This window comes from Topomyia yanbarensis, chromosome 3, assembly GCF_030247195.1.
Source record: "Topomyia yanbarensis strain Yona2022 chromosome 3, ASM3024719v1, whole genome shotgun sequence".
Lineage (NCBI taxonomy): Eukaryota > Metazoa > Arthropoda > Insecta > Diptera > Culicidae > Topomyia > Topomyia yanbarensis.
The window spans coordinates 288707586-288715059 of record NC_080672.1 but is presented as its reverse complement, the minus strand read 5'-3'; positions in this window follow the sequence as shown (position 1 = coordinate 288715059).

Sequence of the window (7474 nt, the reverse complement as noted above, 5' to 3'; positions counted from 1 at the left end):
TAGGGTAGACGAGCCCTTATTCATCTCATTAGTCAGGATATCACACTATTTCGTTGATAACTCGACTTAGAGTTAGTGGATTGCGCTTAAATAGGTATCATCATCTTTGCTTCGTTCCTAAGAAGCAGAACAGTTTAAAAAAATTTCCTGGGAAATGTAAAATACTTGCGTTTGAGCGAAGCGAAAAGTCGAGCACAACGTACCCTTATTCATCCTACCATTTGAGCTAATGCGTTGAATAGAGATAGCAGATACTGCTCTAACTAATGTGTTCAAATGGGTGAGATGAATAGAGGTGCTAAGATGAATTAGGGAGCAGTTACCCTATTAGCTTCAAACTTAAAATCATTTCAAACCAAATTTGAGCACCAAAAATGATTTTCATGAAATTAGGTTTTGACGCATAACGTATTGTACAGTGTTCATTCCAAATCGGACTCCTCCCGATTTTTTTTTCTGGATCCGCTCCTGAAATCTATACTGTGTAGGGATGAGTACGGTGAAGTATCACTAAATCGAGTTACTCTCCAACGCAACCATTAAAGTCTTTCATTTCATTGAACCAGCCGGAATTCCGGCTCATTTCTGGCTGAACTTAGGCTTAGGCAGCATAACTACTGTAAGTAGTACTAAGTAGTTATGTTGCCTAAGCTCGACCCTCATCAGCAGAAGACAAAAGTTAGCCCGTACGATATGAAGCCTGTTCTAATGACTCTGCCACTTGTAGTTTTCCGATCTGTTTACTTCACATCCTTGCTCTCACTTGAGTACTATGGCTCTAATTTTCATAACTTTCCCTACCCAGTAATATCTAGCTAATTGAATGTCGTTAAAATGTCTTGCAACAAGAACGGTGCGAAAATCGAGCAAACTAATTCGTTAACTATACTCAAAGTAATCAAGAATTAAAACCGGAAGCAAGTGTTTTGGACCCATTATTCGTGTTTCGTTTAATAGTTGTGAATACAGTGCTGTTTCATAACCAGGAACAATATCCGCCATTAATTTTCAATATTGAAACGATTTTTTCAAGCAAAAACTGTTCATGAAATTTTTCGAGCATGACAGCCTTCTGTAACAATGAAAATTCTTCGGTGTTATTCTTCTATATTGTTGGTGATATCGATTATGAGCTTTAGCTTCCCAAGACAGCATTTAATCTGTTAATTTATAAGCAGCAGGACAAACACATTAACATATCTAGCAGGTTTAGTAGTCCATATAACGAACCCATCCTATCTGCCTTTTTTGCGTAAGACTGTCGCAACTCTTGTACGCATCAGCTAGGTTTTACACCCTCATCACCAAAGTAACGTGACGTGACTCAGATCTTTCGTTTGTGATGTTGGGGATACGCCAACATAACTCACCGGTTTTCTGGTGTCATCGAGACATGTATTACGATGACACCGTTTGCACGAATCTCTACGTGGTGATAATCATTTCTCCCTCTCAGAAGAAAGCGACAGTTTGTACGCCGCCATTCTTCGGCGGCAATAGCCTACTACGTGTCCGGGGAGGATCACGATAAGGTATTTTTCTTCTTATAAAAAGTGGTTGGTATAGTTAAATATGCTTCAGTTACCCGACGACCGTCTAGATAAATTCCAATAAGTGTACCTTTCCCGAAGCAGGATGAAGTTCGTTTTAATGGTGCGTTTTGTGAGGAAGTATAATTTTGATAATTGAGTGAATACCGTGAGGATATCCGTTGCAATTATGCGTGCAAGAATGAAGTGGGGTGTTGTTGAGTGTAGTTGGATGGCAATACTCACAATAAAAAGTGCGATTTTAGATTCCATTAGTTGAATGGGGTCCAAAGAGAGCTAACTTATATTTTTCCCCAAAATTCACTTTTTGCATTTTTCAATAGTTCTAAGTAATCCACATGTACGGTCATTTGAGAAAGGTGGATATTGTTTTTAGTTTTTTTACGAGTGGCAACCAAAGTTAGCCATGAAAGTAATCCCTGTAAAAGCTGGCTTCTTATGGAAACTCGATATTCCTCGTTAGTTTCCCGAGGTTCTCAAAAAAGTGGTCTATGAATTTGCCATCTAGAAGTGTTTGGTTGTAGCTTATATATCGGCGAACTCGATATGAACCGATTTTAGTTGGATTGCGCTGTATGTTAACGTTTCGGACCAAACAGTTGCTCCTGAAGATGAGCAGCGCTCAAGTACTTGCGATGTATGGCTTTTGCACGAATGTACACTAAGATTTTTTTTACAAAAGGAATACCGCGTTAATTGCGAAATCCGTGTAAAAAACCGCGTTAAATTGAATGCAAAAGACTTAGACAATTTTAGGAAAGTGATGATTTCGCAGTTTTATCAAAAATAGTCTTTTAGAAGGCAAAAGACAAGACTTAGACCAGTGGTTTTCAACCTTTTTCGATCCATGTACTCCTCTCCGAATGTTGATTTCCATCATGTACTTATTTCTGAAATTTTTCTTACCCTGCCAAGAAAAAAAGTATATTTGCAATTGAATTAACTCCACCCTTTTTTATTTTGAAACCTATTCCTCTAGGACACTCTCAACCAACATCCTAGTTCATGACGCACTGAAACTATATATAAATGCTATGGGAATATTAGGAAAACAAGTGAAAATTATCTCGCATAATTCACCCCCTACAATAGGCTTTTTTATCCCTGGGGGTGAATTCACCCCCGGTTGAAACCCACTGACTTAGATGATTTCTGAACAGTTTTTTTTATACGGATTATGCAAGTAACATGGTTTCTGCTTTTATTCCGATTCTCAACTTAACTTACCTTAGAAGATTTTTGGAAAAGACGGATCTTGAAGTATCCTATTGGTCTGCACTTCAATAATATGGTTGTTTTCGGAACGGCATTAACGACGCCAATTATTGATGCCTGATGCCATTTTGAAAACCAAGATGGCGACTTCCGATTTAGTGAAATTCTCTAAATCCCAATCAATATCAGACCCCCTCGATTTAGCAGAAAATCGTAAGATTTTCTTACTGTCGTACATATGTGTGGAACCGCTATTCTAAAACATTAATGTTGACAGCTGAATACCATTCTTCATTTTGTGCCACCCTTAAAACAAAAATCATTATAATGGTAAAACCGTGATTAAAGAAACAAATAAAAGTGAAAAAACTAAAAGGTAAGAGTTTTAGAAAACTTGAGGCTCCTATTTTATGGAATGATTTGTGTTTGGATGAAAACACAGATAATTTCAAGACGCTCACCACTTTTGTGCGTAATGCGCATACGGGGCTATTAGGACCCCTTATTCCATCAACCACTGTTCAGCGACTTGCGTCTGCGCACACGATTGCACACGCCACAGCAAAGAAAATACATGATGCGCCAATTGACAACTGTGACTAACTAGATTAAGTTTTTTTAACGTATTTTTTTGCTTCTCCAATAAAGATTTCACAGGTATAAATAATTCCATTATCAAAAACCTGTTGTAATCCACCTAGCGGTCCAATTGTGCCTTTCTCATTTGTTCAAACTACGATTCCATGGCTCATTATGTTCAATACAATGGTGGAAATGTATCTTACATATTCAGTACGATTTGCATATAGTACATACAATGGATCGACAGCCACGATTTTGAGATACTATGTGTCGATACTGAAACATCGCTTGAAACCAGCGGCGAATCAAGGAGGAAGATCCGTTAAGAAATTGAACGCTATTCCAAAAACTCACATTGTTGCGGTTATAGAAAATTTTATTAATCCAAAGTCGCCATCTTGGTTTTCAAAATGGCCTCAAACATCGATATTTGGCATCTACTCATCAATCTCGTTACAAAAATGTCCATATTGATGAGGTTTTAGAGGATTCCACTGAACCGGAAGTCGCCATCTTGGTTTTCAAAATGGCATCTGATATCGATATTTGGCTATTACTTATTAGGCCCGTTCCAAAAATACCCATATTGATTGGGTATCATAGTATTCCACTGAGCCGGAAGTCGCCATCTTGGGATTCAAAGTGGCCTCAAACATCGTTATTTAGCGTCTGCTCTTCATTTCATATTGATTGGGGTTTTAGAAAATTCCACTGATTCGCAAGCCACCATCTTGGTTTTCAACAAGGCTTCAAACATCGATATTTGGCGCCTACTTCTTAATAATGTGGTCAAAGCTACTTTGATCGATCAATAATGATTTAGACCCGCAAATCCAAGTAATGCTGCACACATTTCAATATGTATTACATAATTTGGAAACCACGGTGGTACCAGTTTATATGGGAATTTGCTGTGTGACCGCGCTCTTCAACCCATAACTCCGGGACCGGAAGTCAGATCAACTAAAAAATAATTTGAAATTAATTTTATGTAAATCGGTTCAGCCATCTCTGAGAAAACTGTGTGAGTTTAAGGGGGGCGTCTTGTGTGGAGGGCAAAAATAATCGATTTTTTTTTTCATTCGCCTAATTGTTAGTATTGAACCTCTAGAAAGATCTCCCGCAATCTCGGTGGCCACGCTGAACTTCTTTTGTGTGTATTTGCTATAATACACGCAGATTTCAATTGATCGGCAACTATTTTCGAAAAACGATTGCGACAAAAATACAGTCTAAACAGTACACTCTAAACTACTTCTACCCAAATTACACAACGATTCATTTTCTACAGCGTTTTTTCCGTGACGCAATTTGATGGGGGACACCCTTTAAAAGCGTTTTTCTCGAAACCGCGTTCACATTGGCGAACACGATAACTCAAAAACTAATCAACGAATTGACTTGATTTTTTATGAGGTTATTCAATATGTTGTAAGTTTGTCTTACTTAGAATGAATTATTGTATTCAATAGTATATGCATGACGATTGCCATGCATACATCGATACATAGTACATAGGGTCATAGCGTTAGACGCCTGGAGTGACAATTTGCTGCGTCGTATCCATGTGCCTTGCACGTCATGAAATGTGCAGCGTCGACAATAGACCTCGGTGATCCCCCGACTTGGAAATGGTTGGACGTCTACTCTTGGAACAATAATATGTGTGGCTCTGTATGACAGCTAATATTTTTTCGTACATAATAAATGTATAAAACGATCCTAACATTACACAAAAGATCTATGGGACGATCCCTAAATGACGTAGAATTTTTGAGTGATATTTAACACCCCCCTCCCCCATCGTAGCATTTCGTCACAAACCTCTAAATACCCTCCCCGGTAATTACGTAGCTTGACGGTAATTCTCTCCCCCCCCCTTGTCACCGTAAAATTAAAAAAAATATATAAAAAACGATGTTAATTATTCCCCTTTAAAAAGCTACGTAGCTTGACATGACCCCTACCCCCTGTCGTCACACATCATCACAAAATACAATACTCCCCCTCCCCCATATAATGCTACGTCATTTATGGATGATCCCTATTGTTACCTTGCCTTCAAAATCGTTAAACAAAAAACTTTCGTTTTGAGCACTTTACACCAGACGCTCCCCTTAAATGACACAAATACATACACACAGACATTTTCCGATCTCGACGAATTGAATCGAATGGTATATGACACTCGGGCTTCTGTTAACAAGTCGTTCCATAGACTGATTGATAGGTCGGAATTTAGTCGCTAGTGTAGCGCTGTTATCAACTTTTTAATGATGGTAGATACAAATATGGTGTCTTCGAGATAGTTGTTAGGGGTTATTATTGTAAATATTTCTTCTGAAGATGCGAATAATAACTTAAACTAGTGTTCTTTTCACCAGATATCGACCAAATGTAATTATTGAAGATTTCAATTTTGTATTTTCAGACCATTGCCCTGATGGTGCTAATTGTGGCTTTCGTATCCGCCGTGCCTGCTGTTCAGGATGAGTCTCTTTTAAGCGATCCGAGTGCCATACATGAAGTGGAGATTATCAATCCCCAGGATCCACAAGCCTTCTTCAAGTGGCGCAAATTGAAGCGACTGCTCTTCCTCGGGTAAACTGTTACACCGAACGAATGCCATTGCTCCCGTGTCAGTATTATGACTTTAAGTCAACATTAATTTTAGACTAATTGTTGTTTCATAATTGACTGTTAGATAATATGTTAAAGTTTTGTTGTTCGCTTTTGCATACACGATTAAATTTTGCAATAACAAGAAAAAAATGCTCACGTGCAACATCGATTACGAATAAGTGTAAAAATGCAAAATATAGATCCTTGTTCGGAGGCTCGTAAAAGTTCGGAATCATATTTTTATACTACTTTTCAACACAATAAAATATTATGTATGTATTCTCTGTTTTGATTACAACGTAGGAAGTGACCTTTAAAATGACTAACGAGCATACTCGTTCCATTTAAAATCAATTTTTACGCCCAAACGCCGGTATTTTATTCATCAACATTTAGCGGGTCTAAGGCGTAGAAATCGATTTTATTCGTAACTGCTTGATCTGGTACTGAGAGGCGTACTAAGAGTTGAATCAACAAATTTAATTGGCTTCGTATGACATTTTATTATTCGAATGAAGCACTTCCAACAGAAGTATGTTGTGAAGGGCATGACCAGTGTATAGCGTTGTTAGTAAGACATTCGCTTGGCTTAGGTTAGATTTCCCAGTTCTAATCCCCTCACTTAGATTATATGTCAAATTGAGGCTAGATAAATTTCTGGTTGAAACGGTGCAATACAAGTATTCTATATTGAGTTCTAAAACTATTTATGCAACGATTTTTTATAATCACAATAATACCCCGATGACATTTCGAAGAAATGTATGAGCCAAATAGTTGCAAATGGCTGTAATTTCAAAATAATTGCAAATAAAACTAAATTTCTTACTCGTTTCATTCATATTTTGGCAGTGGTAAGCCTTTTCCGAGCACAAAATGAAGTTTTTGTTGTAAGCTACGACTCATTTGCGGGTGAAAAAAAGCAAACTGTATCACTTTGTCAGTTCATGAGCTGAATCATAGGTGTCGCATGACTAATTTTGGTTTTGCCGCAAATCGCCAATACAGTACAGCTTGTTGCCAATGGGTCTGCTTTATTTTTCATGCTCCATTGTACCGCCGAGTAGCGAGCGCAGATTTCTTCTCGCAAGCATACCGACCACTTGATAGCCTGTTATGTTCTAGGCATGCCCCGTAAACACTAAAATCTAAATGATCAGAAAACTCATCTGTCAAGTCATCGCATTTGTCGGCGTGCTGGCGTCGATCAAGCTGTAGTTGAAAAACATGTCCTTTATCCTCAATACGTAGATACGGGAGCCGTAGTTGGGTTTACTGTGCGAAATTCCCCCTGTGCAGAGCTTTCGGACTTACGGGAGGGCTGAAATCTGCACCTTCCCAGTTCCAAGTTACCGAGTTTCCAAAAAGTTTCCGATAAACATAGCCATACCTAAGCTGACCAACTCTGACGAAATAATCCGTACACTGTGCGGACTGTTTGCCTGAGCGTGGTGAACGATTTCGCTTCGTTGCGGTATGGTGTACGGATTTTTTCGTCAGAGTTG